We start from the raw sequence: 15,583 nt of genomic DNA on the forward strand, positions 1-15,583 counted from the left end.
CCAGTCTCCTACAGGGATATGGACTTCAGAACTAAGAGTGTGTAAATTCTGAATTGCTTTGAATATTGTTGGTGAAGAATCTGGTACGAAAACACAGCAAGCGGACCCCACTAATTTACATACTCCACCTCGTTCAGCTAAAATGACATCTAATGCCATTCGATTTTGGAGTGCTACCAATCTTATCGCCTCTTGCTCTAAGGTCATATTGTAAAGTATGTCCGTGGTCCGGTTGATTGTTTTCTCCAACACCCTCGCTAATCCCCTGATGTTTTCTGAATTTGCTATTTGTCCCCAGAAGGGAACTACTGATTTGGCTATATCCCCGAACACTTGTCCAGGGGTATCTCCATCATTATCCCGTCGCGGGCGAGCCTTAGATATCTCTAAGGTACTGGCTATAAATACACCTGGTAACAATATCCCTAAATAACAAGTCCCCTGCCAATCCTTGGGCAACCAGGGAAAAGCTAAACTACCACACACAAAATAAACCGGTCCCCCTACATACAAAGGCCTATTTTCCCCAGTCAAATTTACAATATTTATACAAGGCTCGAAATCTCCCATTGGCCTAGTGCCGTTTCTTTGTACACAGAAAGGGACAGAATCAGGACTGTGATTTACAGAATAAGAAGGAGGCATGGCATCCTTATTGCCTATCGGAGCCATCTTGAAAGAAACTAGATTTTGAAAAGGAAAAGAAAGTTTATCAGACGGCCTAATAGAAGCGATATTAGGTCTACTCCTATTTGCGAAAAGCGAGCATCCCAGGGGAGTCAATTCACGTTTTTCAAATTCATTCAAATTAGTCCCATCGAAGTTCCCTGAGATGCTATCATTCCATCGGCCAAAAAAGAGTGCTCTAAGAGAGGCATAGCAAGAGGTTGTTAGAGGTAAGGGATGTATATACCATCCCAGTCCCTTGTTCCCATGTTGTGGTAAGTGAGTGCAGACCCAACAATTACTCCTATTAAAAATAGCATGCGTAGCATTCATCACTATCATCAAAGTGTTATTATAATATTTCTGTCTATGCCGAGAGTCCCTAGGGGACAGAGTGTGAAGGTGTACAGAGGGAGTCAAAACAGTTGGTACAATTTTGGTCGGTAACAGAGGCTTCAAAGGATAAATTTCTTCAAAGTACCAAAGTCCCACAGCAGCAGTTGCAAAACTAACAATAATCAAAACGAGAACACAACAGTACGTTTTCGGGGCCCAGGCACATTGTCCATTGTTCGAATTGGTCACCTCTTTATCTAATAGTTCAATACGAGGAGCAGCGGTGAAGGCGGCAGGCATCATGGTTATCCCGATCGACGGCCCCAATGTTCGTTGCTGGCGGCACTTCGGCCGCGCGACTTCTTAGTCCTTCCCAACCCTGGCCAACAGAACCCCCCCTTTTCTTTGTTCCAAAAAAAGGGAAGACGATAGTATTTCAATCACTCCTTTTTCTTCCAGATGCACGATACTCGTGCAGCGATTTTATTTGCGTGGTCGAAGGTTGTACCGGATGGTACCCAAGTTTGTTGAATCCAAAAGCAAAGTATCGTCGCTCCCTGAGGGGAGCGTCGTATCAGTAGCGACGGAAGTCGCAGAGCTCGAAACAAGGTTTTCCGGAAGTGATTGATCAAGGGAGTGCGGAGACAAAATGGACGGCTCCCCGAGCTCCTCAGGCTCAGAGAACTTTTCCGGCGCACTCACAACGCTGCCTGCTACTCCGAGATCAGAGAGTGTAGCACCAGCGAGGGGTTCTGTTTCTTCTGTAACGTGTGGCGTCGGGTGAGGGATCTTCTTGATCTGTGTTGCATGTATCCAGTTCTTCTTTCCTGCCACCCGCACTGCCGTCCTGGTGACCAATAAAACCTGGTAGGGTCCCCGCCAGCGAGGCGCGAGACAGGAAGAACTTTCGTAGGTCTTCACCAGGACCCAGCTGCCGGGCAATATATCGTGTCCTGGGCCCGTAAACCGTACAGGTAAGGCAACATTCACCAAGATCTTTGCGGTGGTCATGGCGGTAGCATCTTTGACGGGGAAAGCCTCGACCCATTTGCTAAAAGCACAAATGATAACAAGAACATATTTCAAGTTATTACATCGCTCCATTTCAATAAAATCAAGGTGAATGGTTTCAAAGGGGACAGAGGGGGGCCCGAAACTTCCCCTTGGAGTCACTGTCCCTTTACCCACATTATGCTGCAGGCAAATCATGCAGTTCTGAACGAGTCTTTTTGCAGTTTCCAAAATTTTATCATTCACCCAAACCTGCTGTAATATCTTCGCAATTTGCTGGGCACACACATGTGTTGGACCGTGTGCCATCGTGACCATTGCTAATACATAAGAATCAGGAAGCAACCATTTCCCGTCAGATGCGTCCACCCAACACCCTTCGTCATCCAATTTCCCCATGCCTTCAGCCCATTTCCTAGGTTCTTCAACAGAGGCATCAGTCTGAATATCTCGCACAGACCCAATGCCTTCATCTATTATACAACCATCTCTCACTTCCCCTGAGGTGTACATGTCTGTGCTAAGGTCTGTAGCTGTTTGTCTAGCTATCAAATCTGCAAAAGCATTTCCTCTTCCCACATTGTCTATGACCTTGCGATGTGCTGCACATTTCATGATTGCTAATTGTTCAGGGAGTGAGAGCGCTAAAAGTAGTTGTACTATTAAGGGACCATGCTGAATCTTGGTCCCGTGTGAGGTCAGAAACCCTCTTTCCGACCACAGTTTTCCGAAATTGTGAGCCACCCCAAAGGCGTACTGACTATCCGTATAAATGTTAACTCTATGCCCTTGGGAGAGCTCACAAGCGCGGGTCAACGCTATAATCTCTGCGGCCTGCGCGGAGTTATGCGGAATCCTTTTTGTTTCTACGATCTTGTTCAAGGTAGTAACTGCATAAGCAGCTGTAGACGTGCCATTCGGAAGTTTAAAACAGGAGCCATCACAAAACAGCTCCCCTTCCGCATTCTCCAAAGGAGTATCTGAGAGGTCTATTCTGCCCTTTGTTTCTTGTTCGGTGGCATACAGGCAGTCATGTGATCCGTCATCGCCGCAAGCAGTAGTTTGCGGGAGAGGCAAAAGTTCAGCCGGATTGAGAACACAACACCTTTTAATTTGGATATGAGGAGCAAATAGAACTAATTCGTACCTGGTCAACCGGGCAGAAGTAAGGTGTTGTGTTTGAGTTTTATTCAATAGAATATCGACAGAGTGAGGTACCATCAAAATTAAATCGTGGCCTAGGACCATCCCCTCACTCTGTTTTACAGACGCAGCAGCAGCAGCAACAGCGCGCAGACATCGCGGCAAAGCGCATGCAACAGGATCGAGGGCCGAGGAATAATAGCCGCACCGCCTATTCTTCCCTCCATGTTCCTGTGTTAACACAGACAAAGCACATCCATTACATTCATGCACAAACGACACAAAGGCCTTATCGTAATTTGGTGTACCCAGAACCGGTGCTGAACACAGCGCGGCTTTGAGAAGCTCAAATGATCGTTGATGTTCCGATTCCCATGGCAATGGCAGAGAAATGCCCTTCTTCGTCAAAGCCAACATTGGTTTTACCACTAGGGCAAAGTTCGGGATCCACAGTCTACAGTAGGACGCCATCCCTATCAGGGCTCTGACTTCCTTCTGTGTTTTTGGGACAGACATGCCAGAAATGTGTTTTATTCGTTCAATTGTCAATCTTCTCCCCTCCTTTGACAGGAGGTAGCCTAGATAGGCAACCTCCTGACAACAATATTGAAATTTCTTAAGTGAAGCTTTGCGACCATTTTCAGCTAAATGAACAAGCAACAATATAGTGCCTTCTTTACAAGCTTTCTCAGAGTCTGCAGCCAGGAGCAAATCGTCTACGTATTGAAGCAGCGTGCAAGTAGATGGTAATTCAAGGGTGTCGAGCTGCTCTTTTAAGGCTCTACTATAGATACTAGTACTTTCAGTATACCCTTGAGGTGCCCTTGTGAATGTAAACGAGCGTCCCCCCAAGGTGAACGCAAACAAATACCTGCTCTCCTCATGTATCGGAATACTAAAGAAGGCGTTTTTTAAATCTACGACACTAAAGTGTGTAGCCGTAGCAGGGATCATTGTTAAGATCGTTGTTACATCAGGCACGATTGGAAATTGTGGGGCTACCACCCGGTTAATAGCACGAAGATCTATTATAAACCGGTACGGAATTGCATTGTCGCCTTTCTTATATACTGGCAAGATCGGGCTATTACATAAGCTACCTGTAATCTCTTCGATCACTCCACGATGTACAAAATCGGAGACAATGCATTTCAGAGCGCGCTCTCCTTCAATTGAAATTTTATATTGCGGAATGCGCGGTAGCTTAACCCCATGTTTCAATATTATCTTAACAGGATCGATGTGCAATATCCCGACATCATTATCGTCTATTGCCCACAAACATTCTGGGACAATGTCAAATTCGGGAGGTAGAGGTCGGGTCAAGTATTGGGAGTTAAAGGGTTGCTGTGGTGAAACTGTTAATCTTATTCCATCAGGGGAACAATGAATCACTGCATTCAGTTTATTCAACAAATTCAACCCCAGCAAATTTTCTCCCCAGTTTGAAGTAAGAAGAAAAGGGCACTGGTATGTAAAAGGACCCAAAGAAACGGATACCGGCGCAGAAACCGGACAAACAGTTGGTATGCCAGAGAACCCTATAGAGACGTTTGTTTGCCCTGACAGTGGGATGTTTGGAACCCTCGAATGGTCGATGGAGCACTTTTGTGCTCCAGTGTCGATCAAGAACTGATGTTTCCTATTCCCCACCAATAATTCAACATAGGGGCCCTTCTGAATAACGGGAATAGGTAAAGGTTCCAAACGCTGCTTCGGGCAATCCTAGTAAGGCAGAACTTCATCAAAGGGAAGTTCCTCAGAAAGATAGGCGGCAGAAGGGTGATCAAATATATTTCTCGAGTCCATAATGTTGAAAGTACATCAGTTTGATCACCTTTTTCCATGCAATGTTTAGCCCAAGCAAATAGTTCCTGTTTCCTGCCCGCAGGAACAGTACTACGAGTCACAATTTTCGACCCTGCACCGGGATCTGATTTAGTGAACACGGGACTCCCCAGAATCGGAGGTGTAGGTGAACCTAACAAGGGTGCAGGGGAAAGAGGTAATGTAATAGACAAAATAGACAGAGGAGCGACAACCAAAGAACTAGGGGCAGTAGGCTGCGCAGGAGGAGTAGGAATAACGATAGGAGCAATAGCAGGAACGGGCAAGGTGCCCACAACGGGAGCATACGGAGGTGGCGCTGAAGAATCAGGCCTCCGTTCGTTTAATATTTTCTCAATAAACTCCTCGGAAACATGGAAATCTTTAGAGGGGTAAATTTTCTGGACCCCGAGCGAGAAAGCTCTATCCATCTTCTGGGTTTCATCTAATCGTTTTTCCTTGTCATACAACAATGCCTTTTCGGCATTCGTTTTATGACGTCGTGCATGTTTATCCCTACTTTTAAGCTGCTGTAATGCTTCCTTTTTCCAATTTTGTAACACATCAAAGGCTGCTGGCCTAGCCTTCTTTTTAAGCAAGATCGACTCTAAGTATTCAATACGGGGGATCTCAAAGCTACCATTGATTGGCCACTGAAATTCGGAGGCATTTCTGGTCTGTCTGTGCCAAATGTCATTAAATACAATACTACCAATGCCATACTTACAGTACATAGTACACGCCGGCGACCCCTCCTGTGGTGCCGGACGGCTAAATTCCAAAGATTGTCGATCGCTGCGGAACAGAACCCTAAAGCAGCTAGACAATTTCCCAGGCATTTCTCAAAAAATTGGTGTTACCTGGTCCAATAATTGTGTCTGCAGATACAATACGCCAAATTCAAATTGTCAGGGTTAAATTAAGAGCCGGGTCACGACTGCACCTGACCAAACCTAAGGAGGACCGTACGGTTTACAAAGGACTTCAACTAACAAATTTTACCTGCGTTCGGTGGTTTCGGCAAATCTGCCCGCCTCGGAATTGGACCCTCGTCAAGATGCCGTGTCAGACCGCACGACTATCGCCCAAGGATCGGATCGTGCAGCGCTGCCGAGGTATCGCGTCTCGATCGGTCGGGCCCGCAGAATCACACCGTCCGATCCCGATTCGATAGTCTGCGTCAACCTTCAATGATCCGGCATCAATCTTGAGGGTCCCTATTCGGGCACCAACTGTGGAAACAGAGAAATTGACATGAGGCCGGGAAGCCCAAAAGGAAACACACCAACACAGGTTACAAAGGACATACAAAGCGCTTTATTTCAAAGTTACAAAGTTACCAAAGTCAATTGACATGCGAATAGCTGTTCGGCTCTCTGACTAACACACAAACCTTCAACGTTAGGTTCGCACTGAAAGTGGGAGAGACCGATCATCGGGATGCTTGGGTTTTTATACATTTAGTACTGCATTGGCCAGCCCTCTTACAAGTTAACCATTTCTGGAACCATGGCTAGGGTTCGTAGCCAGGTCGAACACACAATTTCCATACATTAGATCAGTTCCGCTGATACGGTTACATATTTACACATAGGTTAAACAGAGGACAGGGTCTTAGTTCATGACCCTAACAAGTAGCCTGCGGACATATTATTCATTCACGTGTGCGAAGGTCACCATGGCCGAAGTCTTACTCGAAATGTCATTCGGCCTCCATTTTGTGATTCAGGGTGACTTCCACACTGCAAGAGTACCTAAAATGGCGGCTAGATCCAAGATGGCGGCTTACACGATACATTAAGGTCAAGACCTTGCCGCGGAACCTATGTACATAGTATCCTTTAGACAGCTTGGCGTAGGCCAACATACATTTAAACGATGCGATTGGGGTTATAATATTATATCGATTTCCACAAAGGAAGTGAAAACCTTAGGCATTTACCTCGACTCTGCTCTCACGTTAACTAGACAAGTCAACGCTATGGCATCAGTGGCAGCTTAAACCTCTAAGCTCATTAATGCCTGCAGACTCTTCCTATCATCTGACAGCTGCATCACCTTGCCAGAGCCATTATATTTTCCAGACTAGACTACTGTAATGTCTCTTACGCAGGCATTAACAACCACAACCAAAGAAAACTCCACGCGATTCAAAACAACGCCTTAAGAGCAGCCCTTAAAATCCCCCAAACAATCTCATCATTACGGCAAGAGGGAACGCCCAATGGCTGCCAGTGCAGGATCGAATCTCATTCAAAACCCTTTCCCTGACACACAAATGCCTGTCCAACTCAGCTCCCCAGTATTTGGCTAACAAATTCACTAAAAGCCAAACTAACAGACCACCGCGCTCAGCCCATAAGCATCTACTCACTATTCCTAGATACAAACGACAGAAAGCAGGGGGCAGCAGCTTCCCAGTGGTAGCCGCCAAACTATGGAACTTTCTACCTCTGTCATTAAGTGCCAACCCTTCCTTCTGGACCTTCAGAACAAATCTGAAAGCATAGCTTTTCACACAAGAGCAGTAAACGCACTTCCCATCGTTTTCTAAAAATACATGGCCCTTGACACCCTATGTATACCTTACTCTTAGAATTGTTATGTCTTTCCCATTACATTTATACTTGCATATCTTATCTATGATGTAACTACATTTACCTAACCTTTGCTTGTAAAATCTCACCATACATGTCAATTATTGCGATCAGATGCCTCAGGGTTAGGCGTGCTATACGTTGAGAACTGTTAGCTCTTTCCTATTACAATTGTACTTGCATATCTTATCTATGATGTAACTGCATTTACCTTACCACTGCTATTTAAATCTCACTGTACCTGTCACTAATTGCACCCAGATGCCTCAGGGTTAGGAGCGCTATACAAATGTATAAATAAGTAAATTAATAAATAAATGGTACAGCCAGGTCCAGTCTTCATTCACTGAGATAGCAGTAATGTCAATCTATCACCGCAATGGAGAGGCCTGGAATGTATTCTGCTGTACCAACTATCTTTCTGTGGGTAGTAACATCAAAAGTAATTCGCCAACTCTTACACTATTTATTTCTTGGACCTCTGATGCAGCTCATGTAACCCACTGCCAGAATAATATGTCTATCTTGAGGAAAATGCAGGGCATCTCACTGACCCCACTTAGAGCTCTGATCATGAAAAACCTTGCTATGAGATCCAGACAATTCATAGGAAAGGTCCAGCTCATTCCCGCCCTGGTCCTCTGGAATCTGATTTATGAACAAATCTGAGGTCCATCTGAAGTCGAGGAACTCGCTCTATCGGTCTAAACGATCTAAACACAACTGAAGCTTTGTCGGTGCTTCTATGTTCTGTGGAACCAAGCGATGGTCAGTCTGACCTCTAATGGGGTGGCACATATGCACTCGTCAAATTACCCTGTAGTGAAGGGTCCTCAGGAAAGTAGTCTGTAGAAAAAAGTTAAGCAGTCCTACCAGCCTGATCAGTACTCTGGGAAACCTATGTTTAAATAATTTGAACAGATTGCAGAATACCTGTATTAAACAAATCCATGTGTGTATACTATCCTTTCCATACAGTAAAATACTCCAGTGTGGTGTACCACGCTATGTTCATCAGGCAGGTGAACCAGTTTTTTGTTAAACATATTGATAAAAGATAAATAGGTCCATTCAGAAAATCCCCACTCTGTGACTAATGCGTTGGAAAAAACACTCATCTCTTATTCATACTGCATCAACCCATTTGAAGCACGTGCATGTATAACCTTGGCATAACAACAGTTTTTCACCAAATTAATTTTATTTATTAGAGCTTGCAATCATTGTATATTATTTATGGGAATGTTGAGATTGTGCTTAAGGAAACTTATATCCAGTGGTGGCTAATGAATTTCTTTACTAGAGGGGCTAAACATTTGCCACACATATGCCAGTTCGACCAAATGTAGTGAAGGTGCCATAACTACCCAAGGCAAACCTTGAGAACATTTATTTGAATAATGGGTTAACATTTTACAGCACACTTTATGTGAAAAAGCCTAAGAGTTTGCAATCGGTGTTGTAGGGTAACTCATGAAAACATCCAATAGACGTAAGTCAAAAACAGTGCATAGGAGTATTTCTCAATTCATTTTTATGATGCCTTTGTCCACAAAATATGTCAGTATAAAAACATTTCAATGCTGGCTGCACCAAGCCATGCCAAAGAAACAGCTAGACGTGCTGAACCAAAATCCCGCCTAGCCACGTAATAACGCTTATCATGCTTACTTCATTATAGAATCCAGTAAAAAATGCCATGACAAAGAAATAGCTCGAATAGCTGCACAAAAATGCCAGTTTTGGCCATGTAATAACGCACCATGCTTTCCTTATTTTAGGCGCCCAGTAAGAAAGTGCCATGTCAAAGAAATCGCTTGATTGCCTGCTCCAAAATCCCCCTCTAGGCATGTAATGACACATATTCTTACTTTAATTTAGATGTTCAGTGAAAAAATGCCATGCCAAAGAAAAAAGCTGGACTGGCTTCACCAAAATGCCTGTCTAGCCATGTAATATCATTTACCATGCTTGCTTTATTATAAATGGGCAGTATGCCTTGCCAAAGAAATAGCAAACTGGCTGAACCCAAATGCCAGTCGAGCCATGTAATTGCAATTATCATGCTTGCTTTATCAAAGATGCTGAGTAAAAAAATGTCAGCCACACTAAGAAATGGCTAGATCCGCTGCATAAAAATACCAGTCTAGCCAGGCTGAAAATACTTATCATGCTTGCTATATTATAGATGCCCATTAAATAAATACCAGGCCTAAGAAATATCTTGACTGACTGCGCCAAAATGCCATGCAATAACACTTCTCATGCTGTCTTTATTTTAAATGGGCGGTAAAAAATGCCCTGGCAAAGAAATACCTAGACTGGCTGAATCATAATGCCATTCTAGCCATGTAACAACACATACCATGCTTGATTTATCAAAACCCAAACTACTCCTCACTGATGAGGCCCAATGAGGCAGAAACATGTTTGGGGATGCTTGTGGTCTCGTGCAGAAGGGATGTGACCAATCAGTTCGGGCTGAACTGTCCTATTTGGCGTGGGGCCAAGGCTGATTTGCATATGGTCTTTTCCCTTTGTTAATGGCTTGGCAGGCAAAGAACGATGGTCTGAAGGGTTGCCCAGAGCCAGGCCAGAGGTTAAGAAAAATTCTAAACCTTCCAGCCATCACCTCTTTTGTTTTGCTTCATCAAATATGCCCAAATAAAAATGGCATGCCACAGTAAGAAAAAAAAAGGGCAGTTTGTTATGTTATGTGGATTTGTAGAGCGCACAAATGCCCAAAGGCACCATGACGCAAAAAATGTGAACTGAGAACCTGAACCTAGAATACAGAAGTATTTAGTAGACGATGAAAGATGAGGTGCTCAGTCACCTCAGTCTTGAGGTGATCAGCGGTGGCAATTGAGAAGGCACGACCGCCAGTGCGCATCAATCTGAAGCAGGGTACCACAACGAGTTTAGCCACATAACACTTATAATGCAAGGATGCCCAGTAAAAGCAGCCATGCCAGAGAAAAGAATGGCTAGACTTGCTGCAGTAAAATGCCTGTCTAGAGACGTAATACAATTTTTTCATGCTTTATCAGAGATGCCAAGTAAAAAATCCCAACCTTCCTTCTCACTCCATCTGCCAAAAAAATTGTTCCGACCCAGCAAACACAAACACAGGAACAAACATGACCGCAACATTAATTTGCGCATTCACACATTCACCCACACACAATGTTCTCGTTCATTCAGACACGCACTGGTCAACATTCGCTTATTCATTACACAAGCAGGCAAGCATACATACACACACTGAAACCTTTGAAGTTATTCTTAACTTCTGCCCAGATGCTTCTCACTACTGGTGCTTACCTGATAGCAATTCAGCTCCCACAGAATGAACAGAACCAGGGGTTCCTGCACATGCATGCAGGAGCTGCAGTGCTGCTGACACATCTCCCCACACACACTGTCTGAATGTGCAAGGATGCTTGGGAGCACCCCCTATTCACATTCAGAAGTGCAGTACCACAGCCTGCATTGCCACTGCTCCGGAAGGCAATATACCCCCAACATTGCATAGTCCAATGGACATAAAGGCTGGGGAACAGAAACTTTCAAAAGAAAAGTACATTTCCCTTTGACAGTTTAAGCTGCGGATCTTTCATATGGGCCAATGTACTGGTTAGCCGTGTATGGAAGGGCCTTTAATCTCCTTAACACAAACCCACCAAGTGAGTACATGGTTGTACATTAAGCAAGTTCATTGCACATTTCTCCAAGGAGCAGTTAGATGGTGCTGCAGGACCAAACTAACCCAAGTCTGAATAACCCACATTAGCTCACATCTTTTATACAGTTTTCCAACAGTTAGAAAACTCCCAAATACTCTATTGCAATCCACCCCCAAACATGTTTGGACAAGCCCTCTTCAAAGAAATCCCATCCATCGTTCACCAATTCCTATGTTTTCAAAGGCCAATTTTATCTTAATAGTCATCTTCAGATCATGTTTGTAACACTCCTCTTTTAAGGATTTGTCCAGAGTAGGTCATGGCGTCAGCACATGGTTAAACATCGATATTGAAACATAATGTATTACTGGCTATAACTGGCCTAAGCAATTTAAACCCTAACTCTTGATTTGCACATGGCTCGCATGAATATTCCCCACAATATGATGAAGGCTGGGTGAATGATTGCTCTTTGACTAAGTGATGCTATCTCATACCCCAGGTCACCCACCGTTCCATTGAAACTTTCCAGTCTACAAAACTCCCAGTTCATTGCACAATTGAAATTCCTGAACAACCTTAGGCACTGGCTTACCGCGTGTTTCACTACTGATCAAAATAAATTACGAAACTCCTTCTGTCACGCTGTCAGGAATCAGTAGCTTACATCTACTATCTACGATACTTATCAGACCATAAAAACTTGTGGATATTTTTCTGCAGTTATACTGACCGCAAAGGTTGAAGTTACTCATTCACCTGCCTTCTGCCTTCTGAAAACCTGCCAAAGTGAGTATAAAAGTCAAAGCACATTCTGCAAAAAATGTCCCACCTACTGTGTTTCTGATTCATTTGTGAGAGTCATGAATTCCGCCAGTATTTATATTATTGTATATGTATGATTTTACATTTGGTGGGTTTACCATTTTATCTTTCTGCATGCATGCAAGCTAAAATGTATCAATTTCTAGAGCAACAGAAACACTAAAGTAACAAATCCCATTCATATTTAACTACACGTTGACACCTATGAAATTGCAACATGGCGCCCAGTTCACCACCACCCCCAGTTAGCTATACGTTGCACGCAACATAAACCCCTCGTAATCACACGGACCTTTCCTGACCACCCCAACAGTCAGCACCTCCTTGACCATTATGGATGAGCAACCCCTGCATGTATCCAACATAGTTCTCCAGAATGGTTAGCCCTTTTGCACATAGTCCTTAATAGGATATTCATGAGTTAACCTTGGGAGTGTGTGTATGATCTAATAAAGAGTTAAACCTGTAAGAAGACCATGTACAATAACTGCTAAGTGTGGTGTTCATTTTATGGAAATCAAACGTCTGTGAAAACCAAAACAGAAGCACTGGACATTACCTAGTATTGTTTCGCAAATGTATTCTGGACCAAACTAATATTGGATGGGGAGGGAAAATGTTCAAGGGCTAATCCTGAGGAGGGTAACCAATGATTTCATTGAAGAGTATTCATCACCACGAAATTCACCTAATTTTAAAAAGGTCCACATCATAAGTTTGGGAAAGTGGATAATGCATATTTAGGGTTGGGGATCAGTTGGGGGTTTAGGGTTGGCTGTATGGATTCTTTCCGCATTTTGCTACTGCTCTGAAATTTAAAACTGTGAAATAAAAAATTAAACATTTGGGGATGAAAAATAATAGGTAAAAATATATGGAACCCTGTAAAGAGTAGAAATTTAAGTATCAGACTGGTACTATAGCTTATAGTAAGAAACCTTTTCTTACCTAGGGTGCCAGGCAAAGAAGTCCCGTTCAAGATCTATGTCCAATGGCAAATGCATAGATGTGCTTATACGCAGACTGAAAAGGGGGAGGGCAATTTCCTAATCCTGATGGTTTAGTTCTTGTATGGAAGTGTATGGAAGTACTTAAGGCAAAAGTTGTGGAGTACCTGGGAGTTAATGGTTCAGGAATTCAAAATCTGGGGCCTTCTGGGAAGACTGGGTCCCTGTGGATGGAGCAATATAAAAATAAATAGGGACACTTACCTAGTTAAAATTCCTGAAAGGATCACTACTTCTGCAAGTTTTGTGGTGCTTTGATGAACCTCCATTTTGTTTTCAGAATATAGATATAGGACTTTTTCAGGAGAGCCTGACGTCTGGGATTTGTCTCTTTTGTACTTTTTTAATATCGCCAGAGTGCTACTGCCTCCTTTGGACTGCCAGTCAGCCAGCTTTGTTTTTCAATATATATATATATATATATATATATATATATATATAATATATATATCAAATAAAAGTGATATATACATACATATATATATATATATATATATATATATATATATATATATATATATATTCAGTATATATATATATATATATATATTCAGTAAAAAACTTTGTTAAAGGGACGTTATGGTTCAGTTGCGCTACTAAAAACCTATGAAATTCAGTGAAAAAACTTTGTTAAAGGGACGTTATGGTTCAAAGTAAAACCAAAAAAACCCCTGAAATTCGTCAGTTATGGCAACATAAGCAACCATAACTCGCGCCACCGTGCACTGCTAACACTAACACCCAGGACATCAAAGTGACATCACAAATGTACATTTGCGATGTCATCTTTGATGTCCTGGGTGTTAGTCTTAGCAGTGCACAGTGGTGGCGCGAGTTATTTTTCATAGCTTACCATAACTTGCGATTTTCGGGGTCTTTCGGCTGTACTTATATAATGTATAATGTCTCTTAAACAAACTTTTTTTAATATCACGCAAACAATATACAAGCATGGCGTGCAAAAAACAACTTCTACAGATGGCTTTACACAGAATGTTGCAAAGTAAGAATTTATGCTCGTTCACAGTGAAGGTCAGCTGCTTCCATTTTTTTCTCGGGCCACGGAGAGGCTCACAAAGCGGACTATAAGGTTGTATTGTGTTTTGACCTTGACAGACAGAGATTGTGATGAAAGACTTCTCTTGAAGGAGTGTTGCTAAAACGTAAGAGAAGATAAAGATGAAATTTCTGAAACGAAACCACTTTTATATATTATATCAGTATGCAAAATATCGTTCGCACATGCCGAGTCGTATTTTGGGACTGCACCACTCGTAGACAATGGAAATTGCAATTGTTCTGTAAGTAACCCTTTAGATTATTTTATACCAAATATAATTACAATAGCGTAGCATTAAAGACCGCTCAAGCTGAACTTGTTCGTTGAAAGTGGCATAATGTTTTCTACCGCGCACTATCACTGCCGAATTGATCCCATGTCGTTTAGAGGGTTCTGAAAAAGGCAGACGACACAGGGTGGGTTAATAGAAATAATTTAACCGGTCTATAGGCGGTCAGGCGCTCTACTCGCTGTGCCACTTCACTGTAGCCTGTCAAGTGGCACAGCGAGTACAACGCTCGCTTTGACATCCGTGCACAGCTTGCTAACGCAAGTTCGAATCCCGGCAAGGCCAAACTCAGCCTTTCATCCTTCCGTGGTCGATAAATGAGCACCACACACCGTGGTTAATAATAAGCAGCGCTTAGATACCTCACGGTTCTTAGCGCTATATGAATGGGAAAATATTATTATTTTATTATTAACATACTCCGCTGCACTATCTTCAATAGCAAATAGTTTCACGCCCTAATAAATAAAATGATGATTTTTAATGAAGATCGGCTGGTGAGACTAATTTATGTTTTTTAAAACAGGTATGTGGCCCCATTTTGCCTATGTCACGATTTACAGACTCCAGCGGATGGGGTCTTCAACTGCCAGGTGCAGGTCCAAATATGCAACTTCATGACCCTCACCATTTTATGGGACAATCGCCAAGGACCAATATGCCCTTACGCAGTACTAGCAGCTACAAACAACATACCAACCAATAGGGTGGTCTAATGGCTCGTTGTTGGAGCAACCTTCTGATTATCAGAGCGACCATTTACTGCTTTTATCATAAACCAACAGCCTATCTACTGCAAAGGAACAACGCGTGGCTCCAAATAAACTTTTGCTGATCGACAGCAGAGACAATAGCAAATCGCTGAATATTCACTAAACATTTCATGTGAAATAAATGTACTTTACCAAATGTACAATCCTGCTGTTTACTTTTAAACCACAGTTTCATATTCTGAATTGTGGCGCACTGAGTTGTAAGCTGATCTAACACCCTCTGTACCGCAAAGGAACATCGCGTGCCTCAACATGAACTTTTGCGGATCGACAACAAAGACAAATTGCTGAATATTCTCTAAACATTTGATGTCAAATATATGTACTTTACAAAATTTACAATCTTGCTGTTTGCTTTTAAAT

Source organism: Ambystoma mexicanum, chromosome 2q, assembly GCF_040938575.1.
Source record: "Ambystoma mexicanum isolate Mex_15411 chromosome 2q, UKY_AmexF1_1, whole genome shotgun sequence".
NCBI lineage: Eukaryota > Metazoa > Chordata > Amphibia > Caudata > Ambystomatidae > Ambystoma > Ambystoma mexicanum.